The sequence below is a fragment of the Pelophylax lessonae genome, assembly GCF_965119305.1.
Source record: "Pelophylax lessonae genome assembly, chromosome: 3".
Classification (NCBI taxonomy): Eukaryota; Metazoa; Chordata; class Amphibia; order Anura; family Ranidae; genus Pelophylax; species Pelophylax lessonae.
The window spans coordinates 90,441,930-90,466,676 of record NC_138770.1 but is presented as its reverse complement, the minus strand read 5'-3'; positions in this window follow the sequence as shown (position 1 = coordinate 90,466,676).

Genomic DNA, 24,747 nt, shown 5'->3' with positions numbered 1-24,747 from the left:
ACTCCAATTGGGGGGTGGTGGTCTCTGATAATTATATTGGTTGTTAGGAATAGGTCTATAATTATTCCCTTATTTATTTGGGCGTGGAGCCCCACCTCCCTCTCTGTTCCCCTGTTGGTTTTGTCCTCTCAGGGGGGTGTTACTCCCTCTGTTGTTATGGGGTTGAGGAAAAGTATTGACAAGTAATTCCATGGGCTCTTCTTGATTAGAAGCCCCTACTACAGTATTTTGTGGCCCATTACTTTGCCACTTAAAAACTGTATTATTTTTGTAGTCATAAATATCTCTGTTAAATTTACGTTTTCTCTTGTTTTTTTGGTCATTACCATCTTTTTCTAGATGTTTTAAGAGGAGGTCAGATTTTTTCTTATACTCCTCACTGTCTTTAAGTTCTGTTAATGAACTTTTCAGACTAACAATTTCAGTATCGATTTTGGTTAGTTTTAACTTTTTCCTAGAAATCAAGAATTGAAGGAACTTAATCCCTGCTTCATTGAAATAGGTGGACCATTCATCGATATCTTCATCATTTGGAGGATTCACTTCCCACCTCAAACTCCGTGGGACCATTTTGTCAGTGACATAGCGTTCTAAAAATTCTATGTCCCAACTCACATGTATCTCGGATGTCATGAGGTTCTTAAGTCTCATAAAATGGCTTCCTAGGTCGTCCGTTGTGTGTAGACTCCCATCGAAAACACCATCTATATCCAAAACATGTTTGCTACGGAATTCAAAAATATCCATGTATAATTAAAAAAGTGTGTGGTTTAGCAAAAAAGCTGCAGAAAAGGTTCTATGCAAAAAAACTGATGTCTCCGAACAGAACAAATTTAAAGATATATTTCTAACAACGTTTTCTACACAACACTACCTTATTAAAAAAATCTTCAAAAAGCACTGGCCTGTATTAAAAAATGATCGTATCCTTGGCCCTACCCTACCGGATCAGCCTGCAGTGGTTTATAGAGGTGTTCCTTCTCTTAGACATCAAATAGCCCGTAACGTAATAGAAATACCCAGAAAACCTACTTTCTTTGCTGACTTAAAAGGTTACTACCCGTGCCGCAGATGTAATATTTGTGCCATCCATAGTTTTAAGGGGAGAAAGATTGAAAAATTTCTCTCAACCCAAACTGGGAAAGAATATACAATCAATTCTTTCATCACCTGCAGTACTAAAAATGTAGTATACATGATACAATGCAAATGTGGGAAACAGTATGTTGGCCGCACTACCAGGGCCCTACAGGTACGCCTCGGCGAACATGTGGGGAACATAAAAAAGGGCTTCCCAGGACATAGTGTGTCCAAACACTATAGCTTATGCCATCATAAAAATCCCAAACAAACATTTTTTACAGCAATAGATAAACACACTCCTCATTGGAGAGGTTCTAACGCTAAGAGAGAAATCTCACGGGCTGAGACACGTTGGATATACGGTCTCAAAACTTACATGCCATACGGCTTAAATGTCGAATGGAACGTAAATAGTTTTATTAATAACAGCTAAATGACTCTTTGTTCCTTTTTATATGTATGTTTTATATTTTTACTTGTATTTTTAATAAATTTTATGTGATGCAATAAGAGGTTTTAAAACAATTTATTTATATCACCACATAGAAGTATTAATGCACCGTTATCGATATGATCATTGTATGGAACGAACATCTCCAGGTTATTTATAAATTTTATTGTATTTTTATAGGATCGGGATTAAGCACCTCGATTGATTTTTACATTCACCATTAATTTTCATCACGGTTTTGTATATTCACATTTGTCCACAAGATGGCGTTTTTATATATTTTTTCACCATATATATTACAAATATTTTTTAATTCACTATTAAATTAGTCACACATTGTAAAAAGTTTTTTATATTGTTTATGTAATCCCATAATTATATAATTACTAATTGGTATAATCTTCAGAATTATTTAATTGAACTGAATGTATTGTACTGGATTTAATAGTCCCAGTGTCACCGGAAGTTCTTCCCACTATTCCTGATCACTTCCGCCCTTACTTGAATCATCCGTGGTGCTTACTTCCGCCCTTTAATGCCTATTTCCATGAGATACGTGCGGCCCCGCCCGCCGTCCAATTAGGGGGTATATAGGCGTGGAGTCACGTCTGACATTCACACCCCTGATGACGTCAAGCGTATGATGAAACCGGTCGGGTGAGTCAGACGTGACGTGACCACGCCCCCAACAGCCAGCTAACAAAAGACATCTACACCGTGGGAGATGTTTGTTCGCTTCTAGTGCGGTATTTTTCAGCTGTTACATGCCTTGACATTCAACTGATATGTGAGTTTACTACCTGCTTTTAATACATATAAACGGTTTTATATGGAGTTACGCTATGTCCCTGTTTATACTTTTTCCCCTGTTGTCGTGATGTGGATATCGCATTTGAGTCTATAAGGAGACATCCTGTGGCCAATCTTGGTATTACACACAAGCTCATTTTGGTCCACTCATTAGTTTGAGAGTAGAGTTGAGCGGACACCTGGATGTCCGTGTTCGGCGGGTTCAGCCAAACTTTAAAAAAAAGTCAGGGTCCGTGTCCCGGACTTTTGCCGAACTTTTCCCAGACACCAAACCCCATTGAAGTCAACGGGGACCCGAACTTTCAGGCACTAAAATGGCTCTAAAACACCAATGGAAAGGGCTAGAGTGCTGCAAATGGCAGCAAAACGTAGTTAAGACCATGGTGAGTGCTCTGCAAACAAATGTGGATAGGAAAATAACTTAAAACAACAAAAAAAAACACAGAAAAATAAAACAATGTTCTTCATCTCTGAAGGACGAGGCCCATACGGAGTAGGAGGGAGGTTGGGGTGGTGGTGGATGTGGCGGTGTCATAGGCGTGCGCACAGGGTGTGCCGGGTGTACCTGGGCACACCCTAATCACCTAGGGCACATAGCATTATCGCTCTGTTTGCCAGTGAGGAGATGGGAAAGATCTCCCTCGGACCTGCTCTGCTCTATTTCTCTTTGCCAGCAGGGAGAGTAATGTATCGGGGCCATGTACATGTAGGCAAACACATGCATGTGTATTTAAACTTTGGGTGCACACCCTAATGCAATAGGCTTCGCACACCTATGGGCGGTGTAGGTGGAAGCGGCGGTGGAGGAGGACCAGGGCCAGATTAAGAGCATCATGGGCTTGGTGCTGAGGATTTTGAAGGGCCTTAAGGGCCGTGCCTTGGCATGCACCCAGAGGAGGAAGGGTGCAGCCATGCATGCCTAATTCAACATGGGATGCTGTCTCTGAAGCCCATAAACACATCCATGCATCGGCAAATGTCCCTCCTTGTCCGGCCTTCGTGCTGTGTGGGGAGGTTCTGAGGGAGCTGCCTGGGGAAGCGAGCATAGAAGCCAGACTTCTGTGTTTACAAGTGACAGAAGAGCGGTAACAGTGAATATGGCCAACCCGGGGCCTATATAAAGGTAGGGGCCTGGAGCTTCAGCTCCAATAGCCCCTACGTTAATCTGGCCCTGAGGAGGACGAGGTAGCCAACACTGCTTCTTTTCAGAAATTTTAAATGAGGGTACACCCCAAAAGAGTGAGAAAGAGCAAAAATAGAACAATGGCTGGGTAAGGTCGGTATCCATCGCTATTCTGCACAAGGTACGAAAAAGTCCTGTGGGATCCATGCCTGGTTCATTTTAATGAACGTGAGCTTGTCCACATTGTCTCTGGACAGGCGGCTGCGCTTGTCTGTGATAACGCCCCCAGCCGTGCTAAATACCCGTTCAGATAATACACTGGCTGCAGGGCACGCCAGCACCTCCAAGGCGTAAAGGGCAAGCTCAGGCCATGTGCCCAATTTGGAGACCCAGAAGTTGAAGGGGGCAGACCCGTCATTCACTACATGTAGGCGTGTGCACACATACTGCTCCACCATGTTGGTAAAATGCTACCTCCTGCTAAGACGTTCCATATGAGCTGCTGGTGCTGCTGTTTGTTGTGGCGTGCTGACAAAGCTTTTGCACATTTCGGCCATGCTAACCCTGCCTTCTGAGGTGCTGGCGGTGCCCTGGTTGCGTTGGCGACCTCTTCCTCCTCCTCCTCCTCTGCCTTGTGCTTCCACTGTGGCCCCGCTGTCAGGTGGGAATGCCAGCAGCATCGCGTCTACCAGCGTGCGCTTGTACTCGCGCATCTTGCGATCGTGCTCCAGTGAGTGAACTAAGGACGGTACGTTGTCCTTGTAATGGGGATCCAGCAGCGTGGCCACCCAGTAATCAGCACAAGTTAGAATGTGGGCAACTCGGCGGTCGTTGTGGAGACACTGCAGCATGTAATCGCTCATGTGTGCCAGGCTGCCCAGAGGCAACGAAAGGCTGTCCTCTGTGGGAGGTGTATCGTCTGTGTCCTCTGTATCCCCCCAGCCACGCACCAGTGATGGCCATGAGCTGGCCTGGGTGCCACCCTGCTGTGAACATGGTTCCATCTCCTCCTCCAGCTCCTCCTCCTCATCCTCCAGAACTGTGCCCCTGCTGGACAATTGTGTCCCTGGCGTTTGTGTGTGAAGGAACCGACCCTCGGAGCCCCTTGTGAATGACTGCCCTGAAAGCCTTGGAAATGTTACCTCTTCATCCTCCTCCTCCTCCTCCTCCTCCTCCTCCTCATCCTCCTCAGCTGGCCTGGGTGCCACCCTGCTGTGAACATGGTTCTGTCTCCTCCTCCATCTCCTCCTCCTCATCCTCCTCATCCTCCAGAACTGTGCCCCTGCTGGACAATTGTGTCCCTGGCATTTGTGTGTGCAGGAACCCACCCTCGGAGCCCCTTGCGAATGACTGCCCTGAAAGCCTTGGAAATGTTACCTCTTCATCCTCCTCCTCCTCATCCTGTGCCACATCCTCTTCCATCATCGCCCGAATAGTTTTTTCAAGGAGGCATAGAAGTGGGATAGTTAAGCTGACAACAGCGTCATCGGCACTGGCCATGTTGGTGGAGTACTCAAAACAGCGCAACAAGGCACACAGGTCTCGCATGGAGGCCCAGTTATTGGTGGTGAAGTGGTGCTGTTCCGCAGAGCAACTCACGCATGTGTGCTGCAGCTGAAACTCCACTATGGCCTGCTGCTGCTCGCACAGTCTTTCCAGCATGTGCAAGGTGGAGTTCCTCCTTGTGGGCACGTCACATATGAGGCGGTGAGCGGGAAGGCCGAAGTTATGCTGCAGCGCTGACAGGCGAGCAGCAGCAGGGTGAGAATGCCGAAAGTGCGCACAGACGGCCCGCACTTTCTGCAGCAGCTCTGACATATCGGGGTAGTTTTTAAGGAACCTCTGCACCACCAAATTCAGCACATGCGCCAGGCAAGGGATGTGCGTCAAACCGGCTAGGCCCAGAGCTGCTATGAGATTTCGCCTGTTATCGCACACCACCAGGCCGGGTTTGAGGCTCGCTGGCAGCAACCACTCTTTTGTCTTCTGTTCCATGCTCCTCCACAACTCCTGCGCGGTGTGTGGTTTTTCCCCCAAACAGGCAAGTTTTAAAACTGCCTGCTGTCGTTTACCCCTGGCCGTGCTGAAGTTGGTGGTGAAGGTGTTACGCTGTCCAGATGAGGAGGCGGTAGAGGATGAGGAAGCGGAGTAGGAGGAGTTAGGAACAGGAGGCAAACTGAAGCGCCCTGCAATCCTCGGTGGTGGAAGGACATGCGCCAAATTGCTATCCGCCTCAGGCCCATCCGCCACTGCATTTACCCAGTGTGCCGTTAGGGAGATATAACGCCCCTGACCGTGCTTACTGGTCCACGTATCGGTAGTTAGGTGGACCTTGGCACAGATGGCGTTGCGCAGTGCACACCTGATTTTTTCCCCCACTTGGTTGTGCAGGTAAGGGATGGCTTGCCTGGAAAAGTAGTGGCGGCTGGGCACGACGTACTGTGGGACAGCCACCGACATAAGGTTTTTAAAACTGTGCGTCTCCACCAGACGGAATGACAGCATTTCAAAGGCCAAGAATTTTGAAATGCCGGCATTCAGGGCCAGGGATCGCGGGTGGGTAGGGGGGTACTTCCTCTTCCTCTCAAGTGTTTGGGAGATGGAAAGCTGAACGCTTCCACGGGACATTGTGGAGATGGTTGGTGACCCAGGTGGTGGTGTTGCTGACAGATCGTCTGTTTGTGGGGTGGCAGGTGCCGGTATCACTACAGATGAGACTGCAGCAGAAGTGGAAGTAGGATGAGCCAGAGACTTTTCTTGGTTTTGAAGGTGTGTACTCCACTGCAGCTCGTGCTTTGCACTTAGATGCCTGATCATGCAGGTTGTGCTCAGGTTGAGAAGGTTTATGCCTCGCTTCAGGCTCTGATTGCACAGGGTGCAAACCACTCGTGTCCTGTCATCAGCACATTTTATAAAGAACTTCCACACTAGAGAACTCCTTTGAGCTGGCTTTGGTGTGCTCGTTCCCTTGCTGCGTTGGGCAGTAGCAGGCGTAGTGTCTAGGGCACGGCCGCTCCGCTTCTGCACCCTGCTCCCTCTTCTGCTGTGCTGGTGGCTCTGTGCGACCACCGCCTCTTCCTCCAAACTACTCAGGTCACCTGCATGACCTTCATTCCATGTGGGGTCGAGGACCTCATCATCCTCCACATCATCTTCCACCCAGTCTTCACCCCTGCCCTCCTTGTCGGTCTCCACAATTCTGAACGCCCCAGCAGTTGGCACCTGCGTTTCGTCATCATCGGAGACGTGCTGTGATGGTCCTTGCATGTACTCATCTTGAGAAATAAGTGGTTGGGCATCGCTGCACTCAATCTCTTCCACTTCTGGGGCAGGGCTAGGTGGATGGCCCTGGGAAACCCTGCTGACAGAGTCCTCAAAAAGAAGAAGAGACTGCTGTATGGATTGGGGCTCAGACAGCTTGCCTGATTTCCAAGGGGGTGTGGTGAAAGACGGTTGGACATCGGCTGCAGGTGCCAACTCTGACCTTTCTGCAGTAGACTGGGTGGGAGACAATGTGAAGGAACTGGAGGCACTGTCAGCAACCCAATCTACTATCGCCTGTACTTCTTCAGGCCTCATCACGTCTAGAGGCGCATTATGCCCTACCAAATACTGCTGCAGGTTCTGTCGCCTACTCACACTTGAGGAAGGTGTTTCACTTGTGCGTGTAGCTGGCACAGATCGACCACATCCTCTCCTTGCAACAGGAGCTCTACCAGCAGCACCACGACCCAGGCCACGGCCCCTATTTGACGGTCTCCTCATATTTCTGTAATTTATGATCTTGCCCTAGAAAGGTGTTTATTGAATAGCGGAACAAAACAACAACAGTATCGCATGGGTGTATCTCACAGTCAAATATGCAAACTATGCCGCAATTTAATGTTTTTACTCCAAAAGGGTGTATATTGAATAGCGGAATAGGAAAAAGGATAAAAAAAAGGTGTATCTCACACGTACAAACACAGACTAGGCCCCGATTAAAATTTTTTGTACCCTAAAGGGAGGATGAGGAAGAGGAGTAGGAGGAGTTGGGAACAGGAGGCAAACTGAAGCGCCCTGCAATCCTTGGCGGTGGAAGGAGATGCGCCAAACAAATTTAAAAGGTGTATCTCACACGTACCGATACAGACTATGCCGTAATTTAATTTTCTTACACTCCAAAAGGGTGTATATTGAATAGCGGAATAGGAAAAATTTTATAATACGGTGTATCTCACACGTACAAACACAGACTAGGCACCGATTACAATTTTTTGTACCCTAAAGGCAGGATGAGGAAGAGGAGTAGGAGGAGTTGGGAACAGGAGGCAAACTGAAGCGCCCTGCAATCCTCGGCGGTAGAAGGAGATGCGCCAAACAAATTTAAAAAGGTGTATCTCACATGTACCGATACAGACTATCCTGCAATTTAATTTTTTACACTCAAACAGGGTGTATATTGAATAGCGGAATAGGACAAATTTTACAAAACGGTGTATCTCACACGTACAAACACAATCTAGGCCCCGATTACAATTTTTTGTACCCTAAAGGCAGGATGAGGAGTAGGAGGAGTTCGGAACAGGCAGGAGGCAGACTGAAGCACCCTCAAATCCTCGGCAGTATGAGATGCGCCCCAAAAATTGGAAAGGTGTATCTCACACGTACCGACACAGACTATCCCGCAATTTAATTGTTTATACCCAAATGTTTTGATTAAATAGCGGAATAGAAAATATGATCAAAAAAAGTGTATGTATCTCACACGTACACAACCAGACTAGGCCCCAATTACTATTGTTTGTACCCCTAAAGGCAGGATGAGGAGTAGGAGGAGTTTGGAACAGGCAGCACCCTCAAATCTTCAGAAGTATGAGATGAACCCCAAAAACTTGGAAAGGTGTATCTCACACCTACCAACACAGACTATCCCACAATTTAATTGATACCCAAAGGTTTTTATTGAATAGCGGAATAGAAAATATGATCAAAAAAACTGTATGTATCTCACACGTACAGAACCACACTAGGCCCCAATTACTATTGTTTGTACCCTTAAAGGCAGGATGAGGAGTAGGAGGAGTTTGGAATAGGCAGCACCCTCAAATCTTCAGAAGTATGAGATGAACCCCAAAAACTTGGAAAGGTGTATCTCACACCTACCAACACAGACTATCCCGCAATTTAATTGATACCCAAAGGTTTTTATTGAATAGCGGAATAGAAAATATGATCAAAAAAAGTGTATGTATCTCACACGTACAGAACCACACTAGGCCCCAATTACTATTGTTTGTACCCCTAAAGGCAGGATGAGGAGTAGGAGGAGTTTGGAACAGGCAGCACCCTCAAATCTTCAGAAGTATGAGATGAACCCCAAAAACTTGGAAAGGTGTATCTCACACCTACCAACACAGACTATCCCGCAATTTAATTGATACCCAAAGGTTTTTATTGAATAGTGGAATAGAAAATATGATCAAAAAAAGTGTATGTATCTCACACGTACACAACCACACTAGGCCCCAATTACTATTGTTTGTACCCCTAAAGGCAGGATGAGGAGTAGGAGGAGTTTGGAACAGACAGCACCCTCAAATCTTCAGAAGTATGAGATGAACCCCAAAAACTTGGAAAGGTGTATCTCACACGTACCAACACAGACTATCCCGCAATTTAATTGTTTATACCCAAAGGTTTTTATTGAATAGCGGAATAGAAAATATGATCAAAAAAAGTGTATGTATCTCACACGTACACAACCACACTAGGCCCCAATTACTATTTTTTGTACCCCTAAAAGGCAGGATGAGGAGTAGGAGGAGTTTGGAACAGGCAGCACCCTCAAATCTTCAGAAGTATGAGATGAACCCCAAAAACTTGGAAAGGTGTATCTCACACCTACCAACACAGACTATCCCGCAATTTAATTGATACCGTAAGGTTTTTATTGAATAGCGGAATAGAAAATATGATATAAGATTGGTGTGATTTATCAATAGCACATGATATGAACAGCAGTGTCTTATATCATTCAGCTCTGCTGCAGGCCACAATTTATTTTTTTTTAACCCAAGGCTGTATATTGAATAGTGGAATAGAAAAAAGTGTATGATTTTTGAAACCACTCAATAATAGCACATGTGAACTGAACACTGAACACAGCAGTGTATGATCAGAGTCAGCACAGCACAGCTGAAGGACAAACGCTGCACACAGTGACTGATAGAAAAAGACTTTTCTCCCTCCTCCTCAGTGGGCAAAAAAGTTTGTGTTCACTGCACCCCACACACAGCAAAATCGATGTGGACCACTGACACCTGCCTATCTCCAGCCTCTCCCTAAAAGGATTGATAAGATCGGTCACTGCAACCCCCCCCACACAGCAATATCGATTGTAGAACACACTGTCTGACCCTAAAAATCAGCAGCCTCTCTCCCTAAAAGGATTGATAAGATCGGTCACTGCAAACCCCACCCCACACAGCAATATCGATTGTAGAACACACTGTCTGACCCTAAAAATCAGCAGCCTCTCTCCCTAAAAGGATTGATAAGATCGTAGATCGGTCACTGCAAACCCCACCCCACACAGCAAAATCGATCGTAGAAAACTGACCCTAAAAATCAGCAGCCTCGCCCTAAAATGCCTACAACTCGCCCTGCCTAACACACTCTGACCTGTCTCTCAATTCTATGCGGACACAAATGAGTTTTGCCTGCCTGTCTGTCCCTAATCAGCAGCCAGCACGTATAATGTGTGCTCTGTCCCTGAACTACACAGCAGAATGACGCCGCAGCGGCGCTGGCCTGAACTTATAAAGACTTGGTCACATGCTTCAGATGGCCAATCACAGCTACTAATACATTTGTAGGCATTGCTGGGATGGCTTAAGGCACACCAGTTAAACGCTTGTTGATTGGCTGTTGAAAGCCCGCCATGAAAAGCGCGCCAATGCATACAAAACCCGGAAATAAAACGACCGAACACGGATTTTTACCCGAATATACAGTAAAGTTTTTGGGTCCGTGTTCAGGTAACAAAAATCCAATTATTCTGTACGAACACGAATAATACAGTCCGTGTTCGCTCAACCCTATTTGAGAGACCAACTTCTTCTGGTAAGCAGCCATCCTGTTTTTTTTGGTGATTTGCACATCGGTGTCCTCCCTATCCTCATAAAGTGTCGTGTGGATATAATTTCTGGGACCTTGTGGCTGATCTTCCTGAAACCACCTCTGTGTTTCATTACTATGGATGTCATTGGGATTTAAATATCCTGTTGTTTTTATATTTTCTTTCTCATGTTGCACAGATTGCTTTGTCACACGTGATAAATTCTCAGTTTCACTATATACACATTATTTGATGAGATCACAGATTATCGATTATTTTCAGTTGTTTTTTCATTTTAAAAATAAGTTTGAATATTTATTTTTGGTGATTTCATATTCACTATATTTTAACGCAGCACATTTTTTTTTATTTTATTTCACTTTGGTTTTTCTATGATTCTTTTGTGCAGCAGCTTATCATAATAATTTTGTGTACTAATAATCATTTCAATTGATTAGCGCAGAAATTCCACCATTTTATGTGTATATAATAAACAATATATTTTTTTCACAATATTGTCTGTCTTTTTGGGTACACGGTCGCCCTCACAGTCCCAACCCCATTGGAGGCATTTTCTTGTCTATAGTATGGTCATATGCGTGAGTAACATCTCTTTATTAAGGGAAACTTCAAGGTGCCAGACGTGTACCAGTCTTGGTTGGTTCATCAGCAGGATGAAAAATGTGGAGAAGGGGGCCGCCTAAGTGATGTATTTCACAATTGTTTTAGTCCTTGCTGCCCAGGGCTCTCAGCTTCCACATACCATTAGCAGAGTCTGCATCATATGGTGGACGGTTATCTAGGGGGAAAACTTTCCAGTTGACAATTCACTGGTTTACTGTGTAATGAGAATAGACCATTTGCCAGAACTTGCCCAGTATGTAATCGAGCTGCTGGGCTGCCCTGCATCCAGTGTGCCTTCTGAACAGGCATTCAGTGTTACTGGCGGTTTTGTTACTGATAATAGAATGGGTCTGTCCACAGACTCCGTGGACCATCTAACATTTATCAAAATTAATCAGTCCTGGATTACCAGCAGCTATGAAGCCCCTGATGCCTATCTCACTGATTAAGTGTTTTTGAGATGTGAAATCTCTGCAAGACTTCTAGGCTACCTAGTGTTGTGGGTGTCAATTTCATCTGGAAGAATTTTTTGGGTTTAGGTTTTATAGGCACAATTAAACACCCAAAAAACTATTTTTCCGCACCTGTTTGACAGGTGCATATTATTTCAATTTCTGACAGCAAGGCCAATCCTTGCTTGTTTTTATCAAGAGTACCTCTATAGGACTACGGTGTGAAGGTGCCACAGACACCCAAAGACCAATTTTTATGCACCTGTTTGAAAGGTGTATATCATTTACATTTTTGGCAGCAAGTCCAATTCTTGCTTTCACCAAGAGTACCTCTATAGAGTTAGGGTGTGAAGGCACCTTTGACACCCAAAGACCAATTTTTCTGCACCTGTTACTTCTATCCAAATTCTGCGCAAAAGACACCATAATTTATCCAAAAAATCTCTAATCTTGTTCCCAGTGCACCACATTGTGGCCTCATTATACAGAAAGGCTCCCTAAGCTGCTGTTTACCAATTAAAGAAAGCTTGCAGGGAAAATGTAATTTTTTTTACTTTATAAGTGCAATTATTTCTGCAGCAGCTTCTATACACATTACAGATGTGCCACTTTACAGGTAGACTAAGGGGCCCCCCAGGCACTATAGTGAAAGGAATTTTACATTTTTAAATTTCTCATTTTAAACATTTCACTTTAAGTATCAATTAATCACAGCTCATGTGTATAGGGTGAGATAGGAGTTAGTTAGTTAGTTAGTTAGTTAGTTAGTTAGTTAGTTAGTTAGGCAGGGAAAGTGTGTTCAACCTAAGCATTCTTGACTGGTGCCATAGCTGGTAGAATACCAGGCCTGTAATTGCGATGGTTGTGAGATCAAATCCCTTGGCCAGCAGGTGATTTATAAGTTAAATTTTATAATTAATAATACATTGCTAAGTTAAATTTTATAATGAATAATACATTGCTAGCAGGGAGAGAGATTTTTGCAGTTTATTGAGATCAGATAGTGCAGTGTATACCACAAAGTTATATATATATATATATATATATATATATATATATATATATATTCTTGGGACCCCAAGAAATGGCTTGGGGTCCCCCCCCCCGATGATCAGTTGCCCATCCGCCGGAAAAAATGGGGAAAAAAAAGAAGCTGCTGCTTCCCTGTATGCTTCCCATGGAATGAGCTCTTATATAGTTACCTGACGTCACCAGCTGCCCCACAATGCACTGCTCAGGTGCAGTGAATAAATAACATGACGTCAGTCATTTATTCACTGTACCTAAGCAGTGGATTGTGGGGTGGCTTGTGACTTCAGGTCACTATATAAGAGCTGTTAAAATCAAAACAGCTCATTCCGCCAGAAGCTCACGAGGAAGCTATTTTTCGGGCGGACGGGCGACTGATCATGGGGGGGGGGGGCAGTGTTTTTTTATTTTTTAATAAAATACTTTTTTTGTACACTTTTTTTGGTAAATGGGTAGGGGTACCATGTACCCGTATCCATTCACATAGGGGGGGGGGGATTCTGGGGGTCCCCTTGTTAAAGGGGGCTTCCAGATTCCAATAAGCCTCCCCCCAAAGACCCCCACAACCACAGCCCAGGGTTGTTGGGAAGAGACCCGTGTCCCCATCAACATGGGGGCAAGGTGCTTTTGGGTGGGGCATGTGGCCTGGTATAGTTCAGGAGGGGGGAGGGTGCTTGCTTGCCCCCACCCCCATCCTGGCCAGCCAGCCTGTGTGCTCAGATAAGGGTCTGGTATGGATCTTAGGGGGAACCCCATGCCATTTTTTTTACCTGTATTGCCGGAAGCCGACAATATATTACAGCCGCGAGTATGTTTAAATGACGTTTTTCCTTTAGAAATGTCAGTATTGCTGAAACAGTCTAGAAACATTGCACAAATGTGCCACTTTACAGGCACATTAACCACTTGCCGACTGCCTACATGGACAGTACTGCGGAAAAGTGGCTCGTTAAGGTCTGGCGACGCAGACCTACGTCACCAGACTCTCCCCTCTCTCGGCGGCGCGCGCGTGCCGCCGGAGGCTTGTTCTCACTGTATTCAGACACAGCGGGAGTCGGGCCAGGGAGAAGAGGCGGTGATCACCGCCGCTCTTCCCCGATCATCGGGGATCGAGTGAGGAAATCCGCCCACTTGTGTAAACAAAGCGGACGGATCTCTTATGTGACAGACAGTGACAGATTACAGGATACAGCATATCTTAACCTGCGATCTGTGTCTCTGCCACACAATCCCCTCCCCCCACACATGTCAGTAAGCATGAGGCATACATTTAACCCCTTGATCGCCAACAGTGTTAACCCCTTCCCTGCCAGTGTCATTATTACAGTAACAGTGCATATTTATAGCACTGATTACTGTAGTAATGTCACTGGTACGCCCAAAAGTGTAAAAAATGTCAGTTAGGGGTCCGATCTGTCCGCCGCAATGTCGCAGTCCCGCAAAAAAAATCGCAGATCGCCGCCATTACTAGTAAAAAAATAAACACTAAAAATGACAAATCTTTCCCGTAGTTAGTAAACGCAATAACTTTTGCGCAAACCAATCAAAATACACTTATTGTGATTTTTTTAATCAAAAATATGTAGCAGAAAGCAAATTGACTTAAAATTTAAAAAAATTTTGATTTATAATTTTTTTTAGGGAATATTTTATATCAGAATGTGAAAAATATTGTGTTTTTTTTTAAATTGTCACTCTTTTTTTCAAAAATTAAAAATCGCACAGGTGATCAAATACCACCAAAAGAAAGCTCTATTTGTGTGGTAAAAAGTACATCAATTTAATTTGGGTACATCGTTGCACGACCGCGCAATTGTCTGTTAAAGTAACGCAGTGCCGAATCGCAAAATATAGCCTGGTCAAGAATGGGGTAAAATCTTCTGGTCTTAAAGCAGTTAAAAATACGCTCATTGAGAATTTTTTTGTCAAAGACATGTAGCTAAATACATTTTGGCCTAAATATATGACAAAAATTTAATATATTGGATATTTTTTAACTGTCAAGTAGAAAATGTCAATTTTTTTTGCACAATTTTCGCTCTTTTTTTATTAATATCGCAAAAAATGAAAAGTGCAGAGGTGATCAAAAACCACCAAAAGAAAGCTCTGTTTGTGGGAAAAAAAGGACACAAATTTTGTTTGGGTACAACGTTGCATGACCACGCAATTGTCAGTTAAAATCGTGCAGTGCCAAGTTGCAAAAAGTGGCCTGGACTTTAAGCTGGAAAATCCTCCGGTCCTAAAGTGGTTAAGGGGGTTTCACTTTAAGCATTAGAAATCACTGCTCCTGTAAAAAAACTATTGTTTTAAACATTTTTTTTACATTGATTCATGTCCCCCAGGGCAGTACCCGGGTCCCCATACACTTTTTTTGGGCCAATAACTTGCATTTAAGCTTTTAAAATTAGGACTTTTGATTTTTCATGTTCGTGTCCTATAGACTTTAATGGAGTTTGCATGTTCACAAAAAGAACATTTCCTCTGTGTGAACCAAACAGGGGGGTGTTCGGCTCATCACTAATCGTCAATGAAATGTTGAAAGGTTGTGGGAGCAATGAAAAGTCCAAAGGGCATAACCAAAATGTCCATATCTGGTTCTGAAAGCAGTTTTCCATTTGTCTCCCGGACTAATGCAGAAAAGGTTGTATGCCCCCCTCCCATAAATTTAATTTGGTAAGGTCTCTTGAGCATTTTTGGAACCAGTGGGAGTGGATAGCGATTTTTAATTGTGATCCTGTTTAAATCCCTGTAGTCAATACATGGACGCAGGGTGAAGTCTTTTTCTCCGCAAAGAATAAGGCTGCTCCAGCAGGAGAAGTTGAGTGTCTGATAAAACTTTCTCTAGATTCTAATCAAGCCACTCCCTGAGCACCTTCAGTTCAGGTTCTTATAAAGAATAAAGGCGACCAAAGGGTATTTCTGCCCCTGGAAGCAATTCAATGGGACACTCATAAGAGCGATGAGGAGGCAGCCAATCAGCATTCTTTTTATCGCAAACATCCAAAAATCAAGATATTGTGGAGGGAGCCTGTTGTATGACTGGGTAGTTACAATAGCTGCTTTTGATTCCTGGGTTGGTGGAGGGCTTACTTGATAAGATTCTTTGCAATGTTCTTTGCAATAGTCAGATGTAATATTTAAAGAATGTGTCTCCCAGTTGATGGATGGATTATGGCTAGAGAACCAAGGAATGCCCAGGATGATAAGGAACTTGGACGATGTGATCAGCTTAAATTAGGAATTCAAGTGGGATGGTCTCATGGGTAGCAGGTCCTCAAGACAAAAGTGAGCCATCCACAGTTTCCATATCATTAGGGGCAAGTTTATTTCTTTTTCGAATGTTATTATTTTGGGCAAAATCAATGCCCATGAAGTTTCCCCTAGCCCCTGAGTCCAGCATAGCAGAGCAAGGTATTTCACCACTTTCAAGGATAAGTTTTATAGGGATGAAAAATGAGATGATAAAAAATTTACTTTATTTGATTCTTGAATTTAAAGGAGAGACAGATTGAGAAATTTAGTTTATTTGTTCAGATACTGCAACATCAGTTGCCGCAACTGTTCTTTTAATTTTTTTGTGACAATTAACTGCGTAATATCCAGATTCTCCACAATAGAGACATAAGTTCTCTGAACGTCATCTTTCTTTCTCCTAAGTGGTAATATATCTTTTAATAGCATCCACCTGCATAGGTTCAAGAGTGTTAGAACCTGTAAGAACTCTTGGACCCTTAGAAGTAATGATGAGCCGAACACCCCCCTGTTCGGCTTGCACCAGAACACCGCGAACAGGGGAAAAGTTTGTTCGAACAAAGAAACTCCAATGAAGTCTATGGGACTCGAATGTCAAAAATCAAACGGCCTCATTTTGAAGGCTTAAATGCAAGTTATTGCCCAAAAAAGTGTATGGGTGTCCGGGTACTGACCTGGGGAACATGCAGCAATGCAAACATTTTTTTTAAAAACAATAATTTTTAAAGGAGCAATGATTTACTGATTTTAATGAGGCTTAAAGTGAAACTATAAAAATGAAAAATTCCCTCAAATACTGTGCCTGGGGGATCCCTCAAAATGTGCCTGTAAAGTAGCGCATCTGTACAATGTATGTAGCCTGCTGCAGCAATACTGACATTTCTAAAGGAAAAAATGTCACATACAAATATACATACAAATTTCAAATGGCATGTACTTGTCATACAGATGCATAAAAATTGGGCCTTGGTTGTAGGTGGTTCCTGAACACCATAACCCCTCACAGTTACACTTGCTGGATGCAGGAACGGGCCCTGCTGCTAAAAATTCCATACAAATTTTGAAATCACATGTACTTGTCATACAGGTGCAGAAAAATTGGGCCTTGGTTGTTGGCAGTGCCTGAACACCGCAATCCCTCGCATTTACTCCTGCTGGGCGCAGGAACAGGCCCTGCTGCTTAACTTACCATACCAATTTTGAAATTGCATGTACTTGTCATACAGGTGCAGAAAAATAGGGCCTTGGGTGTTGGCAGTGCCTGAACACCCCAACCCCTCACAGTTACTCTTGCTGGGTGCAGAAAGGGGCCCTGCTGCTGTAAAGTCCATACAAATTTAAAATTGCATCTACTTGTCATACAGTTGCCAAAAATTGGACCTTTGATTTTGGTGGTGCCTGAACACCATAACCCCTCACAGTTACTCTTGCTGGGCACAGGAATGGGCCCTGCTGGTAAAATTCCATACCAATTCGAAAATGGCAAAGATCAAGTGTTGTATGCAAACCTGCTGGAGTGATGGGGACCTGGAAGGTTAGTATTGGCAGGAACTGAAACTGAAATTGGGCCTTTGGTGTTGGTGGTGCCTGAACACCGTAACCCCTCACAGTTACTATAGCTGGGTGCAGGGCGCAGGGCACAGGGACAGGGCCTGCTGTTAAAAATGACATACAAAATATAAATTGTATGCACCTGTCATACAAGTGCAGAAAAATTAGGCCTTGGGGGTTGGTGGGGACCTAAACCAAAAACATTGTTGGAAGTTAGCAGAATCAAGGTTGAGGAATAGGATAGGCAGCAGCATATGCAGTCTTCAAGGGATGGCAGACCCCTAGCAAATTCAATCAGTTACATCAGCATCAGGGGTTTGATAGTTGCTGTTGATCCAGGACTGATTAATTTTGATAAAAGTCAGCTGGTCAACAGAGTCTGTGGATAGACACACTCTTTTGTCCATCACAAAACCTCCAGCAGCACTGAATGTCTGTTCGGAAATCACACGTGAAGCAGGACAGGCCAGTAGCTCCATTGCATATTGAGCAAGTTCTGGCCAGTGGTCCATCCTCAAGACCCATTAACCCAGTGGATGCTCAGTTGGAAAGGTCTCCAAGTCTGCTCCAGACCCTAGATAATCATGCACCATATGATGGAGATGCTGCTGATGGTTGCTTAAACCTAACAGCTCTGGGTGCTGCTGAGGACTAAAGAACTGTTTAAAGGCATCAGTCAGTCGACCGTCTTCTCCTCCACTCCTCCTTTGGCTGAATGATGCCCCAGAAACACGTCCAGAGAATGTTAACCTCCCAGTGTCTGGAATGGTGTTACAAATTTTTTTTTCAAGGCCTCCTCAAGATGTTTCATCCTCTGCTCCCTCTGCGAAGGCAGGATGAGCTCTGCAACTTTACCCTTGTAACGTGGATCAAGAAGGGTTGCCAACCATTAATTTTCCCTCTCCTTGATAGCACGATTGCAGAATCAGCCCATGCAATGTAAGTTTCAGGAGGCATGGGCTTCTGAGTCCTCTGGGTCACTAAGGATGACATTGTCAGGAGCAGCCTCTCCCCAAACACGTACAACTCCTGGTGTTTCTGGGGAATCATAACCAGCCCTTGAAGACTGCTGCATGCTATCCTCTACACCCATGCTGCTGCAATCCTTCTCCTCCTCTTCTTCTTCCTCCTGTGTGTTTTGTGTCCCTGCAGGCATGATATCTGCATAAAAGGGGCCTTCTGAGGAAATTAAGTCCTGTCCATGATTCCACAAAGCGTGTGCTCCAGCAGGTAGACTAGAGGGATAGCGTCACTGATGCATGCATCGTCCCAGCTCACCATCCTTGTGGCCTCCTCAAATGGTGACAGGACGGTGCATATATCCTTTATCAAAAGCCACTGGCATGGTGAAAAAAAGCCAAGCTCCCCTGACCCTGTCCTTGTGCCATACTCACACAGGTACTCATGTCACAAATGAGGCGGCAGGTTGAATTCCCATTGAATGTCAGATAAGCGAGCACTGGCATTGTATGAATTCCCGGAAATGGCCACAGACTTTTCTGGCCTGCCTCAGGAGATCTTGGAAGCCTGGGTATCTGGTAAAGAAATGCTGCACCACCAGATTCAGGACATGTGCCAAGCATGGAACATGTGTCAAGTGTCCCTGTCGAAGGGCGGAGAGAAGGTTGGTGCCATTGACGCATACAACGCCTTCCTGGCTCAAGCTGTCATGGGGTAAACCATCTATGAGCCTGCCCCTGCAGAGCTGACAGAATCTCTGCCCCGGAGTGACTCCTATCCCATAGACAGACCAACTGAAGCATGGCATGGCATCTTTTAGCCTGACTGCTTGCATAGCCCCTTCAACGCTTAGGGAGCACTGCTGCTTCAGAGGACAATTGAGCAGAAGAGGACATGGAGGAAGAAGAAGAGGAGAAGGTGGTGGAGTAGCCAGATGTGACAGAACCAGCACCAGAGTTTTGGAGGTTTGGTGGCAAAACAAGCTGCAACACTGAACCCTGTCCTGCATCCTTCCCAGCTGACAGCAGAGTTACCCAGTGAAGGAAATGTAACATCCCTTTCCATGCCTGCTGGACCAAAAGTCAGCAGTATTGTGAACCTTTCTGCTGACTGCTCTGTCCAACGAGGCCAAAACACTACCTTCCACATGATGGTAGAGAGCCGGAATGGTCTTACACAAAAAGAAATACCTTTTTCGTACCTGCCACTGTGGAACAGCACATTCCACAAATTCACGAAAGGGAGCAAAGTCTACCAGATAAAAAGGCAGCAATTGTAATGCTGTATACGATTGCAATGTGCTGCGCAAAACTTAAAAAATCACTAATGGTTGAATGATAGGGTATTTAAAACATATGCAATAAATATTCCAATTGTGAGGTAGATTGTGCGTAGAGTGAATATTTAAATGATATGTGTAAAATCTTCTTATACAATAGTAATATTACAGTAAATCATAATTCATAAATATATAGTCCAATATTAGTACAAGAAACAATCCATAAATAGTGTAGCAATAGTGCTAATACATAATGACCAATACCACATTCAATATAATTATACTAATTAAGTCTTGTTTGGTAAGGTATAGTGCTGGATTGGTGTTGTCCGTATTAAATAGTGCAAAGTAGTGCTTCTAAAGTGCTAGGAATGGTGCCAATCACCAGTGCTGGAGATTTCCTGATGATGGAAAACCACTGTGCCACCTCAATTCCTGTGATCCCCCCTTCAGGTGGGTAACTCACCTTCAGGTGTGTGACCTTGCAATTAAGCTCGGTCAATAAACAGCTTTAAGTAATCCCAAAAAGATCTGGGGTAGCTGGATTCCTTCTCCTTGAATGGTCCCGATGGAGCCGTGTCACTCCCAAGTGACTCACATAAAAGGGAAGAAAGCTTTCCATAGTGCAAGTATTGTATTGTAAAATGACCTTTATTAAAAATCTAAAATTGCACTTTCAGTTGTTGGGTGCTTACAGCACACCACTCTTTGACAGGTAGATCAATGATATGAGCCTGGGAATGCAGGCAGAGATCTCCAACAAGCTGTTCGTGCTGAGACTGTTTGACTCTCACTGCCGCTCTTTCTCTCTCTCCGACTTGTGGCCCCTCCCCTAAGCGTGTCGACACAGGGCACTGCGTGTCCTCCTTAGGGGGATGTGCTGTGCGAGCAGCCTTTATATAGTGTGGGGCATTTACTTAGCCCCTGGGCCATGATTGGCTAAAGGGAGCCTGACTTTGTCCAATCATGGCAGAGATGATTTTAATGGCCAAAGCATGGAGGTCAGGGTGCATGCTTTGGCCAATCACATAATGCACTGCAAGCGCCCTGAAAGGAAAGAGTAATAGTTAGCACAGCATGGGTCAGCAGGCAGTTCAGTCATTGCCTGCTTGTATTGGTTGCTATAAATATGTTTATGCTGTACTTCCTTTGACAGTGTTTGCTTTATATAGAACATATAGCCATATGTACTGCACTTTCTAACATAGTAAGACTTACATTTGCCATGGAGATTTGCAGCAACAAGTTAGCAGCAAGCAGAATTTTCAAAAAATTCTTCATTTCTATTGGATAAGAAAAAAAAAGATAATTTAATTAGATTTAAATAAATAGATGTAAAGTGACACTAAACAATATCCTTAGTTTCCAAAAATAGTCCATACACATCCACTACTTAATGGTCCTGTAATCTATTTTTCAGGAAATTATTGGCCCCTCCATCAGAATACACTGAATATAGAATACCTCAATCATAGCGATCACATGATTACAATGTAAGCAAAACAAAAAATACAACTTAAAAAAACTCACCATGATTTTTACTAAATACCTTGGACTGTCTATTTTACAAAAGGGGTCATTTGAGGGGTGTACTGTCTTGGAATTTTAGGGCCTCGAGAAATTAGAGGCCGTCAGTACATCAGGATTGATCAATTTTCAAATTTACTATATATACCATAGTTTGTAGACGCTACAACACACAGACTCAATAATATACGCTGCTTTGGGTTATATTTACCAAAGAATTTTATTAGACTACGTTTTGGCCTAAATTTATGAAGAAAGGATATTTTTTGGTTTATAGGGTTTATAGCGCAAAAAATAAAAATCGCACAGGTGATCAAATACCACCAAAAGAAAGCTCTATTTGTGGGAAAAAAAGGACACAATTTTTTTCTGGGTACAGCTTCGCACAACCGCACAATTGTCTGTTAAAATAACACAGTGCCGAATCACAAAATAGGGCCTGGTCATTAAGGGGGAAAATCTTCCGGTCCAGAAGTGCAACAGAATTTTATGACAACTTTATGTGGTCTGAGGGGGGAGTGGCTTTTGTCATAATCCACAAAGATGCACAGCATACTTGTAGGTTATGGCCAGGGGCTGACTGGCAACTTTCAGCCCAGGGGGCAAGTACAAACCATAGGCCCATGGTGCAGCGACTCGGGCCTCCTGACCCCCATTCCAGACTGAAGCTCTGCTCCAGGTACTCTCTACTCATCGGCCGAATCTGGTTTCCTGACCTGACCAGCAGGGGCAGTTGGAGGGAGCTGTGACAGCTTGGTTAGGGCTGGCCGGAGCAGGAGAGTCTCTAGTGGGGAATGACACCGGACTCTGCTCAGACACAGCTTACACCATTCATGCTGGGGGGAGGGCTTCATGGAGGGGAGGGTCCTTGTCTTTATCCAGCACTCAGTAGGTAAGCGGTGGGGGCTTTTTACTTATCTGCACCAGGAATCCTTTAGGCATGTCTGTGGCAGAAGCAGTGCAGCCTTTTTATGGGACATCAGAGTGGCCCAGGGGGCAATTGCCCCCCTGGCCCAGTCCTCCCCTGGTTATGGCCCACTTACCTACTAGCATGCTTTACTCCAGTGCTGGCAGGTCCACACACTCACCGTCAATGCTCTGTCCCACACTGCAACCATCTTCTCTACTGTTTCTTCTGAGTTTGGCATTCCTCCACCTTTTACAGATGTTGGGAATGAGCTGGGGTTGTACACTACACTGAGCATGTGCCATAGGCAATGTACACAAAATAAACATTTACTAGGAACATTTGAAAGAGGTTTTGGACAGAACAGACTTTGCATATCTTCTCCGTCAATAAAAAAATCAGATAATAAATAGTAATAAAAAAGTCCTGAGCTGTCAGTATCACCAGATGCCAGGGTGGAAAAAAAGCCACCAATACTCTTGAACGTGACCTCCAAGGCTTCTGACACATCACTTTTAATATTCAGCCATAATAAAGTAATGCAAACCAATAAGAACAGAATTATGGGAGCTGCCATTGCTGACTTGATTTTGAAGAACCCTACTAATAACTATAAGCATCAATAGCAACATTTCTAAAAGAAGATAAGAGTATAATGATAGGTCAAATAACTGACATAATTGCTTAAAGCGGTAGTAAACCGTTGGTTGATTTTTTTTTTTCTGACCTGAAAGGTGACGTCATAATGTGCTAATATGCATGCTTGCACATTATGTGAAACCTAACTGAAAACGAAGCCCTCCAGTGCACGTTGTCACTGCTGGAGGCTGCCTCCATCTTCACCTGGTCTTTCTTCCGGGTCAGTGAACTCCAGCTGTGTGACTGGCCAGAGTGGCGATGGCGTCACTCCCGTGCATGCCTCGGGAGCCGCCATTTACGGCACAGGACTCTGAAGGAATGGCCTGGGTGGCCATTTTTTCAGAGGGCATGCGCCGGTGATACCATCTGCATATACAGTAAATATCTCCTAAGCGGTGCACATTTAGGAGATATTTACAGTACCTTTAGGTTAGCTTTTTTATAGGCTTACCTATAGGTACAAGTCCAAGTGGCTACAGGAGGGAGCCAATCAGCTGGTCTGGCAGTCGCAATGGTCGCTGGGCACCCGCGTAGAGACAGAACGGCGGTCTGCTGCTGTAAACACGGCAGACCGATGTTCTTTCAGTAATGAACACAGGGGTTCTGTGTTCCTGCTATTTAGGAACACAAGTCTCTGAGTTCATCCAGCAACCCCATCCCTCTACACAGTTAGAAATCGCCCCCTAGGGACACATTTAACCCTTTGGTCGCTCCTAGTGTTAACCTCTTCCCTGCCAGTGTCATTAGTACCGTAGCAGTGCATATTTTTAGCACTGATTACTGTAGTAATGTCACTGGTACCCCCAAAAGTGTAAAAAATGTCAGTTAGGCTTCCAAACTGTCTGCTGCAATGTCGCAGTCCCGCTACAAATCTCTGATTGGTGCTATTACTAGTAAAAATAAATAAAAAATAAATAAAAATGACATAAATCTTTCCCCTAGTTTGTGGACATGATCATTTTTGCGCAAACCAATCATTTTCCCCATTTGGGATTTTTTTTACTAAAAATATGTAGCAGAATACAAATTGGCTTAAAATTATGGAAAAATTCAACTTTTACATTTTTTTTTTTATTGGGATTGGGAATGTATAATAGCAGAAATATTTTTTTTTTCCCAGAATTGTCGCTCTTATTTTGTTTATAGCGCAAAGAATCGCACAGGTGATCAAATACCACCAAAAGAAAGCTCTATTTGTAAAATCATGTAATCTGTGCTGTAAAAGTATTAAATAATGTCCGGTACTCCTTCTCCCGGCTGTATGTAACATGATAATTCCTTATTTACAGCGCCGCTGGGCGCATGTGTGACCCGCCAGAGCTCTCCTCTTCCTCCTCCTCCTCCCGGCTGTATGTAACAGGATAATACCTTATTTACAGTGCCGCTGGGCGCTCATGTGACCCGTCAGAGCTCTACTCCTCCTCATGGCTGTATGTAACATGATAAAACCTTATTTACATCGCCGCTGGACGCTCGTGGGACCCGCCGGAGTTCTCCTCCATCTCCCCACTGTATGTACCATGATAATACCTTATTTATAGCGCCGCTGGGCGCTCGTGTGACCCGCCGGACTCTCCTCCTCCTCCCGGCTGTATGTAACATGATAACATCTTATTTACAGCACCTCTGGGCACTCGTGTGACCCACCGGAGCTGTTCTCCTCCTCCCGGCTGTATATAACATGATAATACCTTATTAACAGCGCTGCTGGGCGCTTGTGTGACCCGCCGGAGCTCTCCTCAGCCTCCCGGCTGTATGTAATATGATAATACCTTATTTACAGTGCCCCTGGGTGGTCGTGTGACCTGCTGGAGCTCTCCTCCTCCTCCTCCCGGCTGTATGTAATATGATAATATATTTTTTACAGCGCCGCTGGGCGCTCATGTGACCCACCGGAGCTCTCCTCCTCCTCCCAGCTGTATGTAACATGATAATACCTTATTTACAGTGCTGTTGGGCGC